The following is a 26152-nucleotide window of genomic DNA, read 5'->3' as shown; positions in this document are numbered from 1 at the left end:
CAAGTTTTACTCCGATCGACATGAAACTTTTACAGGATATTCCTGAGATAATGTTTTATTATATAACAAATTTTTGAAAATATTTTTTTTAAGTCTCAAACCATCCTGCCCCCTTAACAAAATAAAAACTTTCTACCCCACAGCCGTCCGACTTTCATTCTCTGCTCACCGTACAACACCAATAAATAATCTCTTAAAAAAGAGATTTTAACAAATATAACCCCCCTGGAGTTTAGAGAGATACATGCTACCCAAAACTATCTTAACTCAAAACACTCACCCATCGAACAAATATATAAGCATATTATTAATGCAAAAAAAGTGCCAAAGAAACCCTCTTCCCTATACAACACTAATCATCTATGCAACAAACTAACTATTTCACTTTCCCCAATAACGAGCAAAAAAGACAAACAAAACAAACACACCCTCAGTTGCCTATCAATAAAAATTTAAAGAAATATTAAATTCAATGGATGGCTCCAAGTCACCAATGTGCGTATCATATAGCGTCACAACTGATTCCGAAATAATTCTTTCCAAACTACTCCCTAAATTTTCTTCCATTTTTACTGCGGAAATTGCACGAACTCCATGACTTTTTGAAAATATGAGATTAAAAACTCCTATTTAATTGAAAAAAATCTTGTTCAACCACCTATAATAAATTAAATAAAATTATTCGCGCGGTTCCCACTGCCTACGTACAGCCCAACCGACCGAGGAAAGCTGCCGCGTGACGTACGGCTCGAATCGCGGGAATAGATGCGAGATAGTTAAGCGAAAAGTAGGAGAAAGATATCACGAGGAAGAGTGTGGCACAGATAAGGCGGTTAATATAAATGATTTAAGATTGTTAGTAGAGCAATGTGACAAGATGTGGTAGAGACCATTGTAGTCCGAACATAATACCCTGAACGGGTCGTGTTGGGCATATGTCGAACTACAATGGCTGAGGAGTAGAGGACGGAAGTTTCTAGTCCTTCTACTAGTACTTATACTAAATTATTTCGAGTTTTCCCTTAAGTCCAAAATGAAAACATGGTATGATGAATCTTGTTTAACTAACAATAATAAATTCAATAAAATTATTTCGAGCTTTATTTTGAATCCAAAATTAAAACATAGTATGATCTACTGATTTCAATAAGAAAATAAAAATCTTACATAGGAAATTGTTTGGGAAAAATTACACTGTGCGACAAAAAAAAAAAAACGAAATACACTTGGGAAACGAGATAGTGTAGGTTGTTAATCTGGTCAAAGAGAACCCAAAAATATTTTTTTTATATTTTTGGAACCCTCCAATTTTTATTTATTTAAAAAAAACCGTTTTTCGGGTCTTTTTTGCGCTTAAAAATTCCTGAACGAGTTTTTTTTCAATCGATTTCTAAATTTTCGGTGTTTTTCAATAGTTAAATGTTGTAGCTTTTGAAAAAAAAATATATCTTCGATTTTGTTGAACAAAAAGGACAAAACTTTTACACCTGAAACTAAAGTTTTCGACTTTTATTCGTGTTTTTCGGATTTTGATGCCAGTTTTTCGGTACAACTTACAAAAATTCGGCCATTTTTGATACATATCAATGTTGTCTCATTCATTCTGAATAAAACGAGACAAATTTCATCAAAAAATAATGAAAATTGGTGAAGTTATAACGCTTTTCCCAAAAAAAGTCAATTCAACCTTGCGTGCGCTCCGGAGTACTTGTGTGTATAAGTCAGGAATATGCTCTTCTTCTTATAGTGCTCCCATGGTTTTATTGACTTTTTTTGGGAAAAGCGTTATAACTTCAACAATTTTTATTATTTTTTTATGAAATTTGTCTCGTTCTATTCAGTATTATTGAGACAATATTAATATGTGGCATAAATGACAAACTTTTTGTCAGAAGAAAGCAATATACTCTTATTTTTATACACATTGTTCCTCCGAAGCGCCCGCTAGGTTGAGTTGACTTTTTTTGGGAAAAGCGTTATAACTTCACCAATTTTCATAATTTTTTGATGAAATTTGTCTCGTTTTATTCTGAATGAATGAGACAACATTGATATGAATCAAAAATGGCCGAATTTTTGTAAGTTGTACCGAAAAACTGGCATCAAAATCCGAAAAACACGAATAAAAGTCGAAAACTTTAGTTTCAGGTGTAAAAGTTTTGTCCTTTTTGTTCAACAAAATCGAAGATATATTTTTTTTTCAAAAGCTACAACATTTAACTATTGAAAAACACCGAAAATTTTGAAATCGGTTGAAAAAAACTCGTTCAGGAATTTTTAAGCGCAAAAAAGTCCCGAAAAACGGTTTTTTTTAAATAAATAAAAATTGGAGGGTTCCAAAAATATAAAAAAAATATTTTTGAGTTCTCTTCGACCAGATTAACAACCTACACTATCTCGTTTCACAAGTGTTTTTTCACTGTCGCACCGTGTTATTGAAGACCAAAAATTATGTAGAAAATCGGAGATTTCAACTTTGCATGAGTATTCCAAAGATATGGTAACTGCTAGATACCATTTTTTAATTTTAGTTGGTAAACATATAGTTCAAAAATGTTATGTACTAGAAACAATGATGGTCATCGCCATTACACGACCTACATAATTCAATATATGGTAAAATTTGATCAATTTCTCTTAGGTGTACCGCGGAAACTGTAGGTGATAGAACCTATGTTTCTTCTGGACTTTGGTTCAGGGGAGTTTAAAGATTATGGAGCAGTTGAAATTATACGGAGATTTTTTGCTGTTGGCCTGTGTAATCAATAAAACCTCACGTCACGAGCTAAGAGAAGTTGGGTCGGGTGAAATGATATTTTTTTGGAAAAAAAGGGTGCAATCGATTGCCCATCAAATATCCACAAATGACCATCAATATTTTGAAATGACCACCTCCCGTTTGTAAAATATTCAAAAACAAGAAAGGAAAGCTAACTTCGGGCGGAGCCGAAGTTGATATACCCTTGCAGTTCAGTCGCAGTCCGGTAGGTGGCGCTACGCATCTTATATTATTAGATATATAGCAGATCGTATATAGTGGGCCGATCCTTATGAAAATTGGCAGATCAGATTGTTTTTCCCAAAATAAAACCTGTACCAAATCCCATCTTTCTAACTTAAAAAACACCAAAGTTATGCCAATTTCGATCGTTCTATGACAGCTATAGGATATAGTCGGCCGATCCTTATGAAATTTTGTATATAAGATATTTTGGTCAAATATAACATGTGTGAAAAGTCCCAACCCTCTAACTTAAAAAACACCAGTTATGGGATTTCCGATCAATCAGTTATATGGCAGCTATAGGATATAGTTGACCGATCCCGGCCGTTCCGACTTATAAACTGCCTGCAAAGGAAAGAAGGATGTGTGCAAAGTTTCAACTCGATAGCTCTAAAACTGAGAGACTAGTTTGCGTAGAAACAGTCAGACAGACAGACAGACGGTCAGACGGACAGACGGACATGCTCATATCGACCCAGGAGGTGATCCTGATCAAGAATATATATACTTTATAGAGTCAGAGATGTCTCCTTCACTGCGTTGCATACTTTTGACCAAATTTATAATACCCTCTGCATGGGTATAAAAATATGCGATTTGAAATTTTTGGCGCGGTTGTAAAGTCGGAGGTACCATTTTTACACAAAAATTAGCCCATTATTGCCCGTAAAAATGGTAAAAAAAAATGTAAAAAAAAGCCTTCGTTCATCCGCAAGTATTTATTGTATAAAAGATGTGTGAAAAATTTTATTTAGATCCGAGCATTACTTTTTGAGTTACGTTACGCACCGACTTGAAAAAGTTGTTTTGAGAAAAACGCGTCTAAAGTTTTAAAATCTATTGAAAGTATTTGGAGAGAAAGTAACTAGAAAATCGGTATCTCAGTGAGCTTTAGTCCGATCGACACGAAACTTTTACAGGATATTCCTGAGATAATGTTTTATTATATAACAAATTTTTGAAAATATTTTTTTTAAGTCTCAAACCATCCTGCCCCCTTAACAAAATAAAAACTTTCTACCCCACAGCCGTCCGACTTTCATTCTCTGCTCACCGTACAACACCAATAAATAATCTCTTAAAAAAGAGATTTTAACAAATATAACCCCCCTGGAGTTTAGAGAGATACATGCTACCCAAAACTATCTTAACTCAAAACACTCACCCATCGAACAAATATATAAGCATATTATTAATGCAAAAAAAGTGCCAAAGAAACCCTCTTCCCTATACAACACTAATCATCTATGCAACAAACTAACTATTTCACTTTCCCCAATAACGAGCAAAAAAGACAAACAAAACAAACACACCCTCAGTTGTCTATCAATAAAAATTTAAAGAAATATTAAATTCAATGGATGGCTCCAAGTCACCAATGTGCGTATCATATAGCGTCACAACTGATTCCGAAATAATTCTTTCCAAACTACTCCCTAAATTTTCTTCCATTTTTACTGCGGAAATTGCACGAACTCCATGACTTTTTGAAAATATGAGATTAAAAACTCCTATTTAATTGAAAAAAATCTTGTTCAACCACCTATAATAAATTAAATAAAATTATTCGCGCGGTTCCCACTGCCTACGTACAGCCCAACCGACCGAGGAAAGCTGCCGCGTGACGTACGGCTCGAATCGCGGGAATAGATGCGAGATAGTTAAGCGAAAAGTAGGAGAAAGATATCACGAGGAAGAGTGTGGCACAGATAAGGCGGTTAATATAAATGATTTAAGATTGTTAGTAGAGCAATGTGACAAGATGTGGTAGAGACCATTGTAGTCCGAACATAATACCCTGAACGGGTCGTGTTGGGCATATGTCGAACTACAATGGCTGAGGAGTAGAGGACGGAAGTTTCTAGTCCTTCTACTTGTACTTATACTAAATTATTTCGAGTTTTCCCTTAAGTCCAAAATGAAAACATGGTATGATGAATCTTGTTTAACTAACAATAATAAATTCAATAAAATTATTTCGAGCTTTATTTTGAATCCAAAATTAAAACATAGTATGATCTACTGATTTCAATAAGAAAATAAAAATCTTACATAGGAAATTGTTTGGGAAAAATTACACTGTGCGACAAAAAAAAAAAAACGAAATACACTTGGGAAACGAGATAGTGTAGGTTGTTAATCTGGTCAAAGAGAACCCAAAAATATTTTTTTTATATTTTTGGAACCCTCCAATTTTTATTTATTTAAAAAAAACCGTTTTTCGGGTCTTTTTTGCGCTTAAAAATTCCTGAACGAGTTTTTTTTCAATCGATTTCTAAATTTTCGGTGTTTTTCAATAGTTAAATGTTGTAGCTTTTGAAAAAAAAATATATCTTCGATTTTGTTGAACAAAAAGGACAAAACTTTTACACCTGAAACTAAAGTTTTCGACTTTTATTCGTGTTTTTCGGATTTTGATGCCAGTTTTTCGGTACAACTTACAAAAATTCGGCCATTTTTGATACATATCAATGTTGTCTCATTCATTCTGAATAAAACGAGACAAATTTCATCAAAAAATAATGAAAATTGGTGAAGTTATAACGCTTTTCCCAAAAAAAGTCAATTCAACCTTGCGTGCGCTCCGGAGTACTTGTGTGTATAAGTCAGGAATATGCTCTTCTTCTTATAGTGCTCCCATGGTTTTATTGACTTTTTTTGGGAAAAGCGTTATAACTTCAACAATTTTTATTATTTTTTTATGAAATTTGTCTCGTTCTATTCAGTATTATTGAGACAATATTAATATGTGGCATAAATGACAAACTTTTTGTCAGAAGAAAGCAATATACTCTTATTTTTATACACATTGTTCCTCCGAAGCGCCCGCTAGGTTGAGTTGACTTTTTTTGGGAAAAGCGTTATAACTTCACCAATTTTCATAATTTTTTGATGAAATTTGTCTCGTTTTATTCTGAATGAATGAGACAACATTGATATGTATCAAAAATGGCCGAATTTTTGTAAGTTGTACCGAAAAACTGGCATCAAAATCCGAAAAACACGAATAAAAGTCGAAAACTTTAGTTTCAGGTGTAAAAGTTTTGTCCTTTTTGTTCAACAAAATCGAAGATATATTTTTTTTTCAAAAGCTACAACATTTAACTATTGAAAAACACCGAAAATTTTGAAATCGGTTGAAAAAAACTCGTTCAGGAATTTTTAAGCGCAAAAAAGTCCCGAAAAACGGTTTTTTTTAAATAAATAAAAATTGGAGGGTTCCAAAAATATAAAAAAAATATTTTTGAGTTCTCTTCGACCAGATTAACAACCTACACTATCTCGTTTCACAAGTGTTTTTTCACTGTCGCACCGTGTTATTGAAGACCAAAAATTATGTAGAAAATCGGAGATTTCAACTTTGCATGAGTATTCCAAAGATATGGTAACTGCTAGATACCATTTTTTAATTTTAGTTGGTAAACATATAGTTCAAAAATGTTATGTACTAGAAACAATGATGGTCATCGCCATTACACGACCTACATAATTCAATATATGGTAAAATTTGATCAATTTCTCTTAGGTGTACCGCGGAAACTGTAGGTGATAGAACCTATGTTTCTTCTGGACTTTGGTTCAGGGGAGTTTAAAGATTATGGAGCAGTTGAAATTATACGGAGATTTTTTGCTGTTGGCCTGTGTAATCAATAAAACCTCACGTCACGAGCTAAGAGAAGTTGGGTCGGGTGAAATGATATTTTTTTGGAAAAAAAGGGTGCAATCGATTGCCCATCAAATATCCACAAATGACCATCAATATTTTGAAATGACCACCTCCCGTTTGTAAAATATTCAAAAACAAGAAAGGAAAGCTAACTTCGGGCGGAGCCGAAGTTGATATACCCTTGCAGTTCAGTCGCAGTCCGGTAGGTGGCGCTACGCATCTTATATTATTAGATATATAGCAGATCGTATATAGTGGGCCGATCCTTATGAAAATTGGCAGATCAGATTGTTTTTCCCAAAATAAAACCTGTACCAAATCCCATCTTTCTAACTTAAAAAACACCAAAGTTATGCCAATTTCGATCGTTCTATGACAGCTATAGGATATAGTCGGCCGATCCTTATGAAATTTTGTATATAAGATATTTTGGTCAAATATAACATGTGTGAAAAGTCCCAACCCTCTAACTTAAAAAACACCAGTTATGGGATTTCCGATCAATCAGTTATATGGCAGCTATAGGATATAGTTGACCGATCCCGGCCGTTCCGACTTATAAACTGCCTGCAAAGGAAAGAAGGATGTGTGCAAAGTTTCAACTCGATAGCTCTAAAACTGAGAGACTAGTTTGCGTAGAAACAGTCAGACAGACAGACAGACGGTCAGACGGACAGACGGACATGCTCATATCGACCCAGGAGGTGATCCTGATCAAGAATATATATACTTTATAGAGTCAGAGATGTCTCCTTCACTGCGTTGCATACTTTTGACCAAATTTATAATACCCTCTGCATGGGTATAAAAATATGCGATTTGAAATTTTTGGCGCGGTTGTAAAGTCGGAGGTACCATTTTTACACAAAAATTAGCCCATTATTGCCCGTAAAAATGGTAAAAAAAAATGTAAAAAAAAGCCTTCGTTCATCCGCAAGTATTTATTGTATAAAAGATGTGTGAAAAATTTTATTTAGATCCGAGCATTACTTTTTGAGTTACGTTACGCACCGACTTGAAAAAGTTGTTTTGAGAAAAACGCGTCTAAAGTTTTAAAATCTATTGAAAGTATTTGGAGAGAAAGTAACTAGAAAATCGGTATCTCAGTGAGCTTTAGTCCGATCGACACGAAACTTTTACAGGATATTCCTGAGATAATGTTTTATTATATAACAAATTTTTGAAAATATTTTTTTTAAGTCTCAAACCATCCTGCCCCCTTAACAAAATAAAAACTTTCTACCCCACAGCCGTCCGACTTTCATTCTCTGCTCACCGTACAACACCAATAAATAATCTCTTAAAAAAGAGATTTTAACAAATATAACCCCCCTGGAGTTTAGAGAGATACATGCTACCCAAAACTATCTTAACTCAAAACACTCACCCATCGAACAAATATATAAGCATATTATTAATGCAAAAAAAGTGCCAAAGAAACCCTCTTCCCTATACAACACTAATCATCTATGCAACAAACTAACTATTTCACTTTCCCCAATAACGAGCAAAAAAGACAAACAAAACAAACACACCCTCAGTTGCCTATCAATAAAAATTTAAAGAAATATTAAATTCAATGGATGGCTCCAAGTCACCAATGTGCGTATCATATAGCGTCACAACTGATTCCGAAATAATTCTTTCCAAACTACTCCCTAAATTTTCTTCCATTTTTACTGCGGAAATTGCACGAACTCCATGACTTTTTGAAAATATGAGATTAAAAACTCCTATTTAATTGAAAAAAATCTTGTTCAACCACCTATAATAAATTAAATAAAATTATTCGCGCGGTTCCCACTGCCTACGTACAGCCCAACCGACCGAGGAAAGCTGCCGCGTGACGTACGGCTCGAATCGCGGGAATAGATGCGAGATAGTTAAGCGAAAAGTAGGAGAAAGATATCACGAGGAAGAGTGTGGCACAGATAAGGCGGTTAATATAAATGATTTAAGATTGTTAGTAGAGCAATGTGACAAGATGTGGTAGAGACCATTGTAGTCCGAACATAATACCCTGAACGGGTCGTGTTGGGCATATGTCGAACTACAATGGCTGAGGAGTAGAGGACGGAAGTTTCTAGTCCTTCTACTTGTACTTATACTAAATTATTTCGAGTTTTCCCTTAAGTCCAAAATGAAAACATGGTATGATGAATCTTGTTTAACTAACAATAATAAATTCAATAAAATTATTTCGAGCTTTATTTTGAATCCAAAATTAAAACATAGTATGATCTACTGATTTCAATAAGAAAATAAAAATCTTACATAGGAAATTGTTTGGGAAAAATTACACTGTGCGACAAAAAAAAAAAAACGAAATACACTTGGGAAACGAGATAGTGTAGGTTGTTAATCTGGTCAAAGAGAACCCAAAAATATTTTTTTTATATTTTTGGAACCCTCCAATTTTTATTTATTTAAAAAAAAACCGTTTTTCGGGTCTTTTTTGCGCTTAAAAATTCCTGAACGAGTTTTTTTTCAATCGATTTCTAAATTTTCGGTGTTTTTCAATAGTTAAATGTTGTAGCTTTTGAAAAAAAAATATATCTTCGATTTTGTTGAACAAAAAGGACAAAACTTTTACACCTGAAACTAAAGTTTTCGACTTTTATTCGTGTTTTTCGGATTTTGATGCCAGTTTTTCGGTACAACTTACAAAAATTCGGCCATTTTTGATACATATCAATGTTGTCTCATTCATTCTGAATAAAACGAGACAAATTTCATCAAAAAATAATGAAAATTGGTGAAGTTATAACGCTTTTCCCAAAAAAAGTCAATTCAACCTTGCGTGCGCTCCGGAGTACTTGTGTGTATAAGTCAGGAATATGCTCTTCTTCTTATAGTGCTCCCATGGTTTTATTGACTTTTTTTGGGAAAAGCGTTATAACTTCAACAATTTTTATTATTTTTTTATGAAATTTGTCTCGTTCTATTCAGTATTATTGAGACAATATTAATATGTGGCATAAATGACAAACTTTTTGTCAGAAGAAAGCAATATACTCTTATTTTTATACACATTGTTCCTCCGAAGCGCCCGCTAGGTTGAGTTGACTTTTTTTGGGAAAAGCGTTATAACTTCACCAATTTTCATAATTTTTTGATGAAATTTGTCTCGTTTTATTCTGAATGAATGAGACAACATTGATATGTATCAAAAATGGCCGAATTTTTGTAAGTTGTACCGAAAAACTGGCATCAAAATCCGAAAAACACGAATAAAAGTCGAAAACTTTAGTTTCAGGTGTAAAAGTTTTGTCCTTTTTGTTCAACAAAATCGAAGATATATTTTTTTTTCAAAAGCTACAACATTTAACTATTGAAAAACACCGAAAATTTTGAAATCGGTTGAAAAAAACTCGTTCAGGAATTTTTAAGCGCAAAAAAGTCCCGAAAAACGGTTTTTTTTTAAATAAATAAAAATTGGAGGGTTCCAAAAATATAAAAAAAATATTTTTGAGTTCTCTTCGACCAGATTAACAACCTACACTATCTCGTTTCACAAGTGTTTTTTCACTGTCGCACCGTGTTATTGAAGACCAAAAATTATGTAGAAAATCGGAGATTTCAACTTTGCATGAGTATTCCAAAGATATGGTAACTGCTAGATACCATTTTTTAATTTTAGTTGGTAAACATATAGTTCAAAAATGTTATGTACTAGAAACAATGATGGTCATCGCCATTACACGACCTACATAATTCAATATATGGTAAAATTTGATCAATTTCTCTTAGGTGTACCGCGGAAACTGTAGGTGATAGAACCTATGTTTCTTCTGGACTTTGGTTCAGGGGAGTTTAAAGATTATGGAGCAGTTGAAATTATACGGAGATTTTTTGCTGTTGGCCTGTGTAATCAATAAAACCTCACGTCACGAGCTAAGAGAAGTTGGGTCGGGTGAAATGATATTTTTTTGGAAAAAAAGGGTGCAATCGATTGCCCATCAAATATCCACAAATGACCATCAATATTTTGAAATGACCACCTCCCGTTTGTAAAATATTCAAAAACAAGAAAGGAAAGCTAACTTCGGGCGGAGCCGAAGTTGATATACCCTTGCAGTTCAGTCGCAGTCCGGTAGGTGGCGCTACGCATCTTATATTATTAGATATATAGCAGATCGTATATAGTGGGCCGATCCTTATGAAAATTGGCAGATCAGATTGTTTTTCCCAAAATAAAACCTGTACCAAATCCCATCTTTCTAACTTAAAAAACACCAAAGTTATGCCAATTTCGATCGTTCTATGACAGCTATAGGATATAGTCGGCCGATCCTTATGAAATTTTGTATATAAGATATTTTGGTCAAATATAACATGTGTGAAAAGTCCCAACCCTCTAACTTAAAAAACACCAGTTATGGGATTTCCGATCAATCAGTTATATGGCAGCTATAGGATATAGTTGACCGATCCCGGCCGTTCCGACTTATAAACTGCCTGCAAAGGAAAGAAGGATGTGTGCAAAGTTTCAACTCGATAGCTCTAAAACTGAGAGACTAGTTTGCGTAGAAACAGTCAGACAGACAGACAGACGGTCAGACGGACAGACGGACATGCTCATATCGACCCAGGAGGTGATCCTGATCAAGAATATATATACTTTATAGAGTCAGAGATGTCTCCTTCACTGCGTTGCATACTTTTGACCAAATTTATAATACCCTCTGCATGGGTATAAAAATATGCGATTTGAAATTTTTGGCGCGGTTGTAAAGTCGGAGGTACCATTTTTACACAAAAATTAGCCCATTATTGCCCGTAAAAATGGTAAAAAAAAAATGTAAAAAAAAGCCTTCGTTCATCCGCAAGTATTTATTGTATAAAAGATGTGTGAAAAATTTTATTTAGATCCGAGCATTACTTTTTGAGTTACGTTACGCACCGACTTGAAAAAGTTGTTTTGAGAAAAACGCGTCTAAAGTTTTAAAATCTATTGAAAGTATTTGGAGAGAAAGTAACTAGAAAATCGGTATCTCAGTGAGCTTTAGTCCGATCGACACGAAACTTTTACAGGATATTCCTGAGATAATGTTTTATTATATAACAAATTTTTGAAAATATTTTTTTTAAGTCTCAAACCATCCTGCCCCCTTAACAAAATAAAAACTTTCTACCCCACAGCCGTCCGACTTTCATTCTCTGCTCACCGTACAACACCAATAAATAATCTCTTAAAAAAGAGATTTTAACAAATATAACCCCCCTGGAGTTTAGAGAGATACATGCTACCCAAAACTATCTTAACTCAAAACACTCACCCATCGAACAAATATATAAGCATATTATTAATGCAAAAAAAGTGCCAAAGAAACCCTCTTCCCTATACAACACTAATCATCTATGCAACAAACTAACTATTTCACTTTCCCCAATAACGAGCAAAAAAGACAAACAAAACAAACACACCCTCAGTTGCCTATCAATAAAAATTTAAAGAAATATTAAATTCAATGGATGGCTCCAAGTCACCAATGTGCGTATCATATAGCGTCACAACTGATTCCGAAATAATTCTTTCCAAACTACTCCCTAAATTTTCTTCCATTTTTACTGCGGAAATTGCACGAACTCCATGACTTTTTGAAAATATGAGATTAAAAACTCCTATTTAATTGAAAAAAATCTTGTTCAACCACCTATAATAAATTAAATAAAATTATTCGCGCGGTTCCCACTGCATACGTACAGCCCAACCGACCGAGGAAAGCTGCCGCGTGACGTACGGCTCGAATCGCGGGAATAGATGCGAGATAGTTAAGCGAAAAGTAGGAGAAAGATATCACGAGGAAGAGTGTGGCACAGATAAGGCGGTTAATATAAATGATTTAAGATTGTTAGTAGAGCAATGTGACAAGATGTGGTAGAGACCATTGTAGTCCGAACATAATACCCTGAACGGGTCGTGTTGGGCATATGTCGAACTACAATGGCTGAGGAGTAGAGGACGGAAGTTTCTAGTCCTTCTACTAGTACTTATACTAAATTATTTCGAGTTTTCCCTTAAGTCCAAAATGAAAACATGGTATGATGAATCTTGTTTAACTAACAATAATAAATTCAATAAAATTATTTCGAGCTTTATTTTGAATCCAAAATTAAAACATAGTATGATCTACTGATTTCAATAAGAAAATAAAAATCTTACATAGGAAATTGTTTGGGAAAAATTACACTGTGCGACAAAAAAAAAAAAACGAAATACACTTGGGAAACGAGATAGTGTAGGTTGTTAATCTGGTCAAAGAGAACCCAAAAATATTTTTTTTATATTTTTGGAACCCTCCAATTTTTATTTATTTAAAAAAAACCGTTTTTTCGGGACTTTTTTGCGCTTAAAAATTCCTGAACGAGTTTTTTTTCAACCGATTTCTAAATTTTCGGTGTTTTTCAATAGTTAAATGTTGTAGCTTTTGAAAAAAAAATATATCTTCGATTTTGTTGAACAAAAAGGACAAAACTTTTACACCTGAAACTGAAGTTTTCGACTTTTATTCGTGTTTTTCGGATTTTGATGCCAGTTTTTCGGTGCAACTTACAAAAATTCGGCCATTTTTGATACATATCAATGTTGCCTCATTCATTCTGAATAAAACGAGACAAATTTCATCAAAAAATAATGAAAATTGGTGAAGTTATAACGCTTTTCCCAAAAAAAGTCAATTCAACCTTGCGTGCGCTCCGGAGTAACAGTGTGTATAAGAAAGGAATATGCTCTTCTTCTTATAGTGCTCCCATGGTTTTATTGACTTTTTTTGGGAAAAGCGTTATAACTTCACTTTTTTCAAAAGCTACAACATTTAACTATTGAAAAACACCGAAAATTTTGAAATCGGTTGAAAAAAACTCGTTCAGGAATTTTTAAGCGCAAAAAAGTCCCGAAAAACGGTTTTTTTTAAATAAATAAAAATTGGAGGGTTCCAAAAATATAAAAAAAATATTTTTGGGTTCTCTTCGACCAGATTAACAACCTACACTATCTCGTTTCACAAGTGTTTTTTCACTGTCGCACCGTGTTATTGAAGACCAAAAATTATGTAGAAAATCGGAGATTTCAACTTTGCATGAGTATTCCAAAGATATGGTAACTGCTAGATACCATTTTTTAATTTTAGTTGGTAAACATACAGTTCAAAAATGTTATGTACTAGAAACAATGATGGTCATCGCCATTACACGACCTACATAATTCAATATATGGTAAAATTTGATCAATTTCTCTTAGGTGTACCGCGGAAACTGTAGGTGATAGAACCTATGTTTCTTCTGGACTTTGGTTCAGGGGAGTTTAAAGATTATGGAGCAGTTGAAATTATACGGAGATTTTTTGCTGTTGGCCTGTGTAATCAATAAAACCTCACGTCACGAGCTAAGAGAAGTTGGGTCGGGTGAAATGATATTTTTTTGGAAAAAAAGGGTGCAATCGATTGCCCATCAAATATCCACAAATGACCATCAATATTTTGAAATGACCACCTCCCGTTTGTAAAATATTCAAAAACAAGAAAGGAAAGCTAACTTCGGGCGGAGCCGAAGTTGATATACCCTTGCAGTTCAGTCGCAGTCCGGTAGGTGGCGCTACGCATCTTATATTATTAGATATATAGCAGATCGTATATAGTGGGCCGATCCTTATGAAAATTGGCAGATCAGATTGTTTTTCCCAAAATAAAACCTGTACCAAATCCCATCTTTCTAACTTAAAAAACACCAAAGTTATGCCAATTTCGATCGTTCTATGACAGCTATAGGATATAGTCGGCCGATCCTTATGAAATTTTGTATATAAGATATTTTGGTCAAATATAACATGTGTGAAAAGTCCCAACCCTCTAACTTAAAAAACACCAAAGTTATGGCATTTCCGATCAATCAGTTATATGGCAGTAATAGGATATAGTCGACCGATCCCGGCCGTTCCGACTTATATACTGCCTGCAAAGGAAAGAGGGATGTGTGCAAAGTTTCAACTCGATAGCTTCAAAACTGAGAGACTAGTTTGCGTTGAAACAGACAGACGGACAGACGGACATGCTCATATCGACTCAGGAGGTGATCCTGATCAAGAATATATATACTTTATAGGGCCGGAGATGTCTCCTTCACTGCGTTGCACACTTTTCACCAAAATTATAATACCCTCTGCAAGGGTATAAAAATTGATTTCCATCATTGCCCATCCCTTTAAACTTAAAAAATTAACAAAAACTCACATCTTAAAACTTACAAATTTGGAAAAAAAACAATGCCCTTCATTGCCCATCCCATAAAACTTAAAAATTTAAGAAAAAAAATCATGCCCAAACTTAAAAAACTGCAGGCAGTATATAAGTCGGAACGGCCGGGATCGGTCGACTATATCCTATAGCTGCCATATAACTGATTGATCGGAAATGCCATAACTTTGTTGTTTTTCAAGTTAGAAGGATGGGATTTTCAATGGATGTCTCTTTGGGCAAAATAATTTGATATGCCAAATTTCATAAGGATCGGCCGACTATATAGGATCCGTTATATATCTAATAATATAAGATGCGTGGCGCCACCTAGCGGACTGCAACTTAACTGCAAGGGTATATAAACATCGGCTCCGCCCGAAGTTAGCTTTCCTTTCTTTTTAATTGCTTAATTTCTCTCAAGTATCTCGAAAAGTAAATGTTATTTTAAAATTTTAAAGGATGGTCATTGTTTATCACACTAATGGAAAACGATTTCAGTATTTTTTTTTGCAATTTTTTTTTTACCTCGCCAAAAAGTGACCAAAACTAAAAACTTAAATATTTTAAAAACTAAAAGTTTTTTCAATATTCTAAAAGATGACCATTTCTGGTCAATTGCGTTTTTTTCGATATTGAAAAAAAAATTCAAAAAGTCGATTTTGAAATTTTTGAAAAATTTTTAACTATGTTCAATTTTAAATAATTTCAAAACGGTAGGTGGTCATTTGAAAATGTTGATGGTCATTGTTTATCACACTATTGTAAAACGATTTCAGTAGTCTTTTTTTTGAAATTTTGTTTTACCTGTGAAAAAAATGAGCTAAACTGAACACTTAAATATTTCAAAAACTAAACGTTTTTTCAAAATTTTAAAATATGACCATTGGTGGTCATTTTGGTTTATTTCGATTAAAAAAAAAAATTCAAAAAGTCAAATTTTAAAATTTTCGAAAATGTTTATTTTTGAATATTTTCCAAACGGGAGGTGGTCATTTCAAAATATTGATGGTCATTTGTGGTCATTTGATTGGCCATCGATTGCACCCTTTTTTTCATTTTCAAAAAATATCATTTCACCCGACCCAACTTCTCGTAGCTCATGTCACGTCTTCAAGAAGTTTAGCAGAATCAGACTCGGACACACCAATTTAACCCAAAACTACAAATATCCCTAATAAATCCCCCCGTACACTATGTCTGAACTGTACTATAATTTTTTCCATTCCACAGTCAAAGAAACAAACACCTTGAAACAATTATAGAGGAAATCACATCCTACAAAAACTCCCCAAAGCCGCCGGAAAGTTTAACCGGCATAATTTTTTTGAATTTGTTTATCTTTTCTTTATCTTTATGCCTCTATTCGCGTCGCCCGCTCTCGTGTATTCGATCGGCCACCTGCATTTGCCGTCATACGCTATTTTTGTCTCAAATTACGCTATTGTTGTCATCAATTTGAATTGAGCCGCGCTCCCGCGTATATATAAACCAAATCATTTAAATAATTTGTACTCATACATAGTAATCTAAAGGTTCTTGTTTTTATACCCTTGCAGAGGGTATTATAATTTTGGTCAAAAGTGTGCAACGCAGTGAAGGAGACATCTCCGACCCTATAAAGTATATATATTCTTGATCAGGATCACCTCCTGAGTCGATATGAGCATGTCCGTCTGTCCGTCTGACCGTCTGTCCGTCTGACCGACTGTCCGTCTGACCGTCTGTCCGTTTCTATGCAAACTAGTCTCCCAGTTTGAAAGCTATCGAGTTGAAACTTTGCACACACCCTTCTTTTCTTTGCAGGCAGTATATAAGTCGGAACGGCCGCGATCGGTCGAATATATCCTATAGCTGCCATATAATTGATTGATCGGAAATGCCATAACTTCGTTGTTTTTCAAGTTAGAAGGATGGGAGTCTGAAAAAAATCGATCATTATAATGATTCATAAAACCCGCAATTGACAAAACTCCATTATTGAAGAGGTCAATAAGTCTGCTACCAAGTCTTAAAAAATTTTTTCGAATGCTTTCATTTCGCATAACACTAAAACCGGACAGTAACCGTTAGATCAATTTGGCTTCCGTGAGAGTCATGGCACAACTGAAATACGCAGTGCCTTCGAAAATCGATTAAACTGTAGTGCGATATTCCTCGACGCTGCTTCCAAAGTGTTCGACAGAGTTTTTCTAGAAAGCCTAATGCTTAAAATCAAAACTCTACTGTCAGAGTCTATGCATAAGCTACTTGAGTCCAATCTATACAAAATAACATTTTCGGTGGGATGTAATTTTTTTCGCGCGGTTCCAACTGCATACGTACAGCCCACCTCCCGTCCAACCGACCGAGGAACGCTGCCTAGTTAATGAGAAGAGTAGGAGTAAGATATCTCAAGGAAGAGTGCTGCACAGATAAGGGATTTAAGATTGTTAAAGGAGCAAAGTGTCAGGATGTGGTAGAAACCATTGTAGTCCGTACATAATACCCTGAATGGATCGTGTTAGGCATATGTCGAACTACAATGGCTGAGGAGAATAGGACGAAAATTTCTACTCTTTCTACTAGAACCGTTAAAATTTAAGCGTGTTAGTAAATGCTGGCTGTTGACATTTCCATAAATAAGATTATATAGAAACATGAAACCCAGCATCGTTCTACGGTTGGTTAATGATGGTAAGTTGATTAATAAAGTCTACAATGATAATAGGTGAGGTGCAGATTTGCATCCCAATTAAGTCCCCTAAAAGCAAAAGTTTGGAAGTTTTTTTGTACAGATTCTATGATCTCGGTGTACTCCGTATTGAAACCTCCAGACTCACGATCCATACTCAACAATCGGACGTATGATTGGAGCTCGAAATCCAGATAAGAAGATCAGTTGGGAATCCAAAAAGACTGAGTTTACTTATAAGAAGCGAATGGTTAACATAATAAAATGCTTTAGTGAAGTCAGTGTAAATGACGTCTGTTTGTAAGCCCTTCCGGAACCCATCCGTGATAAAAGTTCTTTGCTCCAATAAGTTGGTAGTGGTTAGGGTGGGTCGAATTCCAACAAGTTGTTCAAATCGAATTCTAATAGTGCGGAAAACTTGCTACGGAATACTACAAGCATTTTGCAAAAAAAAATTTTGAAATCGGTCAATATCTTCTGTTCGCGCATCGCACTTAAAGTTTCGAAAAATTTTCGAAAATACCGAATTTTCAAAACTTCTTAAAAGTACGATTTAGTCGCAATTTTCCAAAGTTTTACTTATTATTATATTTCTTTTGAATCATTTAAAAGGTTTTTTCGTAATTAGGTAAATCAATAGTGGTTTTAAGAATATAAAATAAATAAGTTTTTAGTACAAATTTCATGCATTACCATTGTTTTTCACGCTCAGCTTTCCCCAGGATCAACGACGAGGACGTAGTGAAAAATCTGATCCCATTTTTTTTATTGCTATTTTTTTATTTGTTTTTAATGATTTTTTTTTATTTTTTTAATGATTTATAAATTTTTTTTTTATTTTTTTTAGATTTTTTAAAATTTTTTTTGTTGTTTTTTTTTAAATTTTCTTTTTGTTTTTCGATTTTGTTTTATTTGTCTTTTGTATACTGGGACTTGTTCTCAAATTTAGGCAAACTGCAACGAGAATATAAAGTTGAGCGTATGTAACCATCCCTATTGTGATAACCACATACCTTCTTCGACGCTTCAGTAATAAGCTTAACAGTTCGCTCTACTGCTTGAGTGTGGCATGGAAAGCTTAGCAAGTTGCTTTGACCGATTGATAGTTGGTTATCAATGGAAGATACCAAAACTGCATTTGACACATTCCTAAGTACTGGAGGAGGTGATACTACTATAGAAGACCAGTCGATCATTTCATAGTACTTAGTGGCATTAAAGTTTAGTTTTGGCAAAAGGAACGAGCGCACCGAAGTCTCCGCAGTAGGAGTCTTCTCTCTGGCTTTTAAAATTCTTTGCAACCCGATCTTACGTAAATTAAGATTTTCATCTGTGAGCATAGACAAAAGCAAATTTTCAGGATGCGCGAAATAAGCATTGTGTTGAATTACAGGATCAACTACTTTTAAAAGACGTTTTGGCAAGTATCGAGAATTTTTAATCATAATGAAGACATGTCTCGCACCATCTGTTATTGAATCACTCATTTTTATTTGAAACCAAGTAGGTAAATACACTTTCATTATAAATGTAACTATGTGAACTAAGTTTTCGGAGGGCTCTTCACTCGATATGTATAATCTAATGCCACTAAGTACTATGAAATGATCGACTGGTCTTCTACAGTAGTTTCACCTCCTCCAGTACTTAGGAATGTGTCAAATGCAGTTTTGGTATCTTCCATTGATAACCAACTATCAATCGGTTATCACAATAGGGATGGTTACATACGCTCAACTTTATATTCTCGTTGCAGTTTGCCTAAATTTGAGAACAAGTCCCAGTATACAAAAGACAAATAAAACAAAATCGAAAAACAAAAAGAAAATTAAAAAAAAAACCAACAAAAATTTTAAAAAATCTAAAAAAAAATCAAAAAAAAAAATAGATAAATCATTAAAAAAATACAAAAAAATCATTAAAAGCAAATAAAAAAATAGCAATAAAAAAAATGGGATCAGATTTTTCACTACGTCCTCGTCGTTGATCCTGGGGAAAGCTGAGCGTGAAAAACAATCGTAATGCATGAAATTTGTACTAAAAACTTATTTATTTTAAATTCTTAAAACCACTATTGATTTACCTAATTACGAAAAAACCTTTTAAATGATTCAAAATAAATATTATAATAAGTAAAACTTTGGAAAATTGCGACTAAATCGTACTTTTAAGAAGTTTTGAAAATTCGGTATTTTCGAAAATTTTTCGAAACTTTAAGTGCGATGCGCAAACAGAAGATATTGACCGATTTCAAAATTTTTTTTTGCAAAATGCTTGTAGTATTCCGTAGCAAGTTTTCCGCACTATTAGAATTCGATTTGAACAACTTGTTGGAATTCGACCCACCCTAGTAGTGGTGGAGCGGCTCTAAATGAAGCCATGCTGGTAAACTACATAGGTGTTGCAAAATTTGGAGTGATAAGTTTTTCAAAAAGCTTAGGAATTGCTGACAATTTAGAGATGCCTCTATAATTTGCAGCGTCGGATTTTGCCCCTTTTTTAAGCAGCGGAAGATTCCTTCTACATAAGGGGAAAGATTGAAGTCTCTAGCGATAGATTAAAGAGTTTAAGGAGCGGTTTGAACGGAGCCAGGGTGCTGTTCTTCAGAACACTTCGTACTCCATCGAGTCCTGGCGAATACACGAACTTGACCTTAAGAAGATCCAATAACATATCACTTTGATCAAAAGGCAAAATATTACATAAAGTTGGCTGATTGGAAATTACAATTAGGACTGAGCTGGACTGCTGCTATGTGAATACATTGTTTGGAAAAACTGTGCAAGGAGCAAGGAACTGGACCAAGCTACTAAGTATCTTGAATAACTAACTGTACAGCCAAATAATATATGTTAAAAGTCTACTTATAAAGTTCATTAAATTCAATAGGTGCCTAGTATACCATGGCGGATTAGTTGATTCGGACGGTTATTTCCACGGCTCGCAAGCGTCGAAAAATATATTCAAGGTGTAATAAAATTTTTGTAAGGCAATGTTTATATCCTCGCATGCCAGTAGATCGAACCAATCAAATTCCAAAATTAACTTATTTAATTTTATCAGCCTTACGGAAGAAACGAACTTTTTGAGATTTAAGTTTTTAGGTGAATTAAGCAATTATTTTCGATTAAACCCTCAAGAGTGGGATGATATGGATCCTTACGGTTAGAAAGGTGCAAAGTTCTGGAAAGAGTAATTCCATCAGGTTCAGAAATGAAACACAAGTCCAGCAACCGATCTAAGAAATTTCTAACGTAGTTAATTAAATGGGGCATGCGCACTTGTAATTTACACTTGTAATATACATTTAGAAATGTGTCCACAAAATTTTGAAATGATCCGGGGAAAATACACTGAGCTACACATGTTGAAAGGGAGGGGCCTCTGGTAAGTGTTATGGTGAGTTGAAACTTTAACCACGTTTTTCTCAAAACTACGTTTTTGAAGTCGGTGACCACTCTTACTCGAAAACTAGTGACCCGATTGTCTTGAAATTTAGCATGCTCTTTTATTACATAATAATCTAGTATTTAATCGAAGGATTGAATTTTTTATGAAAAACTTTTTTTTTACAGCTGAAAACCTACCGCATTTTTTTGACGAAAAACGATTTTTCAACTTTGATAGGTCGCCATTTTGTCAAATATTTTTATACCCTTGCAGAGGGTTTTATAATTTTGGTCAAAAGTGTGCAACGCAGTGAAGGAGACATCTCCGACCCTATAAAGTATATATATTCACGATCAGGATCACCTCCTGAGTCGATATAAGCATGTCCGTCTGTCCGTCTGTCCGTCGGTCCGTCTGTCCGTCTGTCTGTCGGTTTCTACGCAAACTAGTCTCTCAGTTTTAGAGCTATCGAGTTGAAACTTTGCACACATCCTTCTTTTTCTTGCAGGTAGTACATAAGTCGGAACGGCCGGGATCGGTCGACTATATCCTATAGCTGCCATATAACTGATTGATCGGAAATACCATAACTTCGTTGTTTTTTAAGATAGAGGGTTGGGACTTTCCACACATGTTATATTTGACCAACATATCTTATGTACAAAATTTCATAAGGATCGGCCAACTATATCCTATAGCTGTCATACAACGATCGGAATTGGCATAACTTTGGTGTTTTTTAAGTTAGAAAGATGGGACTTGGTACAGATTCTATTTTGGACAAAATAATCTGATTTGCCAAATTTCATAAGGATCGGCCGACTATATACGATCTTCTATAAATGTAATAATATAAGATGCGTGGCGCCACCTAGCGGACTGCGACTGAACTGCAAGGGTATATCAACTTCGGCTCCGCCCGAAGTTAGCTTTCCTTTCTTGTTTTTTTTTAATATCCTTCGATTAAGTACTAGATAAACTTTTAATAAATGTAAATCCGTTTCATTTTTATACCCTTGCAGAGGGTATTATAATTTTGGTCAAAAGTGTGCAACGCAGTGAAGGAGACATCTCCGACCCTATAAAGTATATATATTCTTGATCAGGATTACCTCCCGAGTCGATATAAGCCTGTCCGTCTGTCTGTCTGTCCGTCTGTCTGTCGGTTTCTACGCAAACTAGTCTCTCAGTTTTAAAGCTATCGAGTTGAAACTTTGCACACAGCCTTCTTTTTCTTGCAGGTAGTACATAAGTCGGAACGGCCGGAATCGGTCGACTATATCCTATAGCTGCCATATAACTGATTGATCGGAAATCCCATAACTGGTGTTTTTTAAGTTAGAGGGTTGGGACTTTTCACACATGTTATATTTGATCAATATATCTTATGTACAAAATTTCGTAAGGATCGGCCGACTATATCCTATAGCTGTCATAGAACGATCGGAATTGGCATAACTTTGTTGTTTTTTAAGTTAGAAAGATGGGACTTGGTACAGATTCTATTTTGGACCAAATAATCTGATTTGCCAAATTGCATAAGGATCGGACGACTATATACGATCCGCTATATATCTAATAATATAAGATGCGTGGCGCCACCTAGCGGACTGCGACTCAACTGCAAGGGTATATAAACTTCGGCTCCGCCCGAAGTTAGCTTTCCTTTCTTGTTTTTTTTTAATATCCTTCGATTAAGTACTAGATAAACTTTTAATAAATGTAAATCCGTTTCATTTTTTGATTTCAAACGATCCAGATTTTCACAGTGTTGGTCACCGCAACTCGTCTTTTTCGGGCGGACCTCATTTCGACGGGGCATATCTTTGAAACCCCTAAATATTTTCTACTTTTTTTTTCAAATTTAAGTTAAAATAATTTACTTTCACACAAAAAAACGACATTTCAAAAAAATTCAATAGTTTATGAGAAAAAAATTCGTAAAAAATGCCTATTTTTTGGCCCTCCAACTGCGCATGCCCCCGTAAGCGAGTGACATTTCGAAAATGCCCGCAATGAAGTCGTGGTGCGAGTTAAGTAATAAAGACGGTGAATCATCACCATCATCATTATCAACATTAGACCACATGAGCTTTTGGATATTAAACTCACCCAGAGCTATCAGCAAAAGTACCGTATAAAGATTGACCGGCCAAAATGATTTTAATAAAAAGAAATTCTATGTCACTAAACTCTTGTGATTTTACCTCTTCAGAAACGAATTTAGAGTCTACAGAAATTAACACTCCTCCTCCCCTTCGCAGTTTTCTATCACATTTTAAAGTGGTATACCTACTTGGAAAAACTTGGAGCTTAGGATCTCCGTTGATATCGTTGATAACTTTTAACTAAGTTTCTGTAAAGACTATAATGTGAGATGCAAAGAAAGAACTATCAGAATACAGTTTGGGAAGTTTAGTACATATCCCTTTAGTATTCTGATAGGTAAGTGTTAGTGAAGATATTAGTTTTTGAAGCTGAGAAAGATGAGGTGGAAGGTTGGTCAGTGGCTGTCTTACTCCCACAGATTTGGTAATTTTTTTCTTCACCGTACTTGGCTGATGTTCTTGGACGGAAATATTTTCTGGACAAAAGCTGGCGGAACAAATCGTCTTAAACATCTGCAAAGGCACACGTGCCTGGTATATGAATATTTAAATTTTGTAATATCCACCACCTTTATGTCGACTTTTGTTTTGGCTTTGATGTAAGCCGAGATATCAATCTCAGAAGTATCAGGGGCAAGCCGGGAAACAAAAATGTGTTTCGATGGTGGGATCACCTGCAAGGGTTTTGGTGCTGCCGTAACTAATACTGCGGCATCAGTAGGTACCGGGGGTCCGGACGGTTGATTACCCTGTTCGGTGATTGTTAAGGGGTTTGAATTATTGGGTCTGGGATCACTTGAAGCGATGCCACAGAGGACATATCGGACAATTGCTGATTTATTCTGAGATATGCGAAAACCGAATTTTTCTCAGGTCCGGCCCTTGTGGTGGTCAGAGATATAAGCGGCTGCATAATTGTCGGCTGAGTAGGCTGAAGTTTATTCGCCACCTGCACATCTCTAAAATCGGATTTATTTCGCTTTGGCGCCTTATTTAGTAGTTGAAGACTACTAAACTGTGTATCTAGCGCATAGAGTTTGTCATTGATTTTACCAAAACCGCTTATCACCTCTATGATTCTTTCTCATGAACGATCTACGAAACTAAGGCCGTGAACCCAGCACACTTAGCGTGTAAAACGTTTTTACAGCAGTGGATGGTAGGCTGCGAAGAGGAGATTGTCTTAATACAAGACACAGACAAGTTTAATTTCCATGATTTTGAAATAATTAATTTATTAAGATTTTTTTTTTATTTTTGACGTACCTTGAACCATTGCACCAGGGAAAGAAAAGAGACCAGGAGATTAAAGAGAGCGATTAGTGTGGGTTAGACAACTGCAAAGAATAGAGATAAGAATCTCTATTGAGCGAGAATAGAAGCAACACTGTTAAAGATGAATAAGCAGAGCAGGACTATGTTTTGGAAGAAAATTAATAAAATTATTGTATTACCTCCAAATATATCATTGCACATGCGAAGCGATACGGATGTATGAAATGCAAAAGTTTGTTTTTATATATGTAATAAAAGAAAAATAAACACCGGAATGTTTAAAGTTAACTAATTACCTAAAAACACGTCCGTCCGCTTTAAGATAAAAAGAGGAAGGGATGCAGATAGAATATATTCAATGCGTATAGAATATAGAACTGCAGAAACTGGAGTTCCCCAAAGTAGTGCTAGGTCCCACATTCTTTGTACTCTACACAGCTGACATCTCCACAAATAGACACTCATCGAATTTTATTCATTTTAAAATACCACGCACCAAAATGTTGTTATACCAATTTTAAAGCTATCAGAGTTTTGATAGCGGCCGAATTAAATAGACAAGGTAATTTATATTTAACATTTATTATAGGTAAATTTAACCCCAAAACAAATGCAGCGGCCGATCCAAAACAATGCAGAATAACAAGTGCATAAAACTAAGAGCTGGCGCAGGAGCTCCCCCAAAGCTCCCAAAATGAATGCGCTACAATAGAACAACAAAGGGCATGCGAATCTGGGAGAATAAAAGAATATGGAACTGCTAATAACTTGGCCGGGATAGCTGCGGCTAGTTACACAAAGATAACTAATTAGTAATAGTTACGATATTTGATACTAGCACAAGTCCCAATACCAATTTTTATATCCTTGCGTATTAGAGGTATATAGATAGAGGTATTATAATTTTCGTCAAAAGTGTGCAACGCTGTGAAGGAGACATCTCCGACATTACAAATTATATTGATGCCAACTTCCGACTTTCAAGCTTGTTTTCTATGGAAAAAAACAGAGGGTAATTGCTTGGTGCGAGGTCCGGACTACACGGTGGATGCAAAAGAACCTCCCATCCGAGCTTATGACGCGTCACCAAAGATGTGTGTGTCCTGGCGTTATCCTTATGGAAGACAATTCCGTCTGTTGATCAAAGGTGGCCTCTGCTGCATGAGTGCTGCATTCAAGCGGTCCAGTTGTTGGCAGTACAGTTCATAATTGAGCGTTTGGCCATAGGGGAGAAACTCATAGTGGATGATTTCCTGCCAATCTCATCAAACACAGAGCAGAACCTTCTTGGTCGTCAATATAGGCTTGGCTTGGTCGCTTCACTAGCCGTTTGCAGTTCACGTTGTCCTAAGTGACCCACTTTTCATCGCCAGTCACCATCCGCTTTATAAACGGGTCGTTTTTTAGTGGTTCAGTAGCGATTGGCATGCGTCGATACGGTTAACGTTGTTTTTTTGTGTTAATTTGTGTCGCACCTATACATCACGTTTTTTTGGGAACCCAAGCTTTTTTAAATGATTTACAACGGTTTGACAACATGCTCAGCTCTTGGCTGATGTAACGGCGGCGACCGGCATAGTTCGCTTGCAACCAATTCACCGATTTTCTCTTAATTTTTAATGACAGGCCTTCCGGAGCATGGCGTATCTTCGATCACCTTTGACCCAGAACGAAATCGTTGAAACTATCGTTGTGCGGTTAAAATAACTGGAAACTTGGGCAGCTTGCTATGCATTTTTGCCTTTGTCGTAGTAGTATTGTAAAATATGCCGGATTTTCTCTTTATTTTTCTTTATGTTT

The 26152-nt window shown here is 35.2% G+C and overlaps 1 protein-coding gene and 1 long non-coding RNA gene across 9 annotated transcripts in view; one reads left to right on the top strand and one right to left on the bottom strand.

Annotated features, from left to right (window-relative positions):
* The window catches only part of LOC6495015 (ran-binding protein 16), a 454675-nt gene that overhangs the window by 95751 nt on the left and 332772 nt on the right, over positions 1–26152 (top strand). The gene's annotated exons all lie outside the window — the stretch shown is intronic.
* On the bottom strand, positions 18497–19395 carry LOC116656461. The gene is made up of 2 exons (XR_006507741.1): positions 18593–19395; positions 18497–18533 (listed from the first exon to the last, which is right to left on the bottom strand). It is a non-coding gene; the product is annotated as an uncharacterized LOC116656461 (long non-coding RNA).

The sequence above is a fragment of the Drosophila ananassae genome, chromosome XR (genome assembly GCF_017639315.1).
Source record: "Drosophila ananassae strain 14024-0371.13 chromosome XR, ASM1763931v2, whole genome shotgun sequence".
NCBI classification, from domain to species: Eukaryota; Metazoa; Arthropoda; class Insecta; order Diptera; family Drosophilidae; genus Drosophila; species Drosophila ananassae.
Note: the sequence above shows the minus strand (reverse complement) of the source record. Positions and strands in the feature narration are given on the sequence as shown.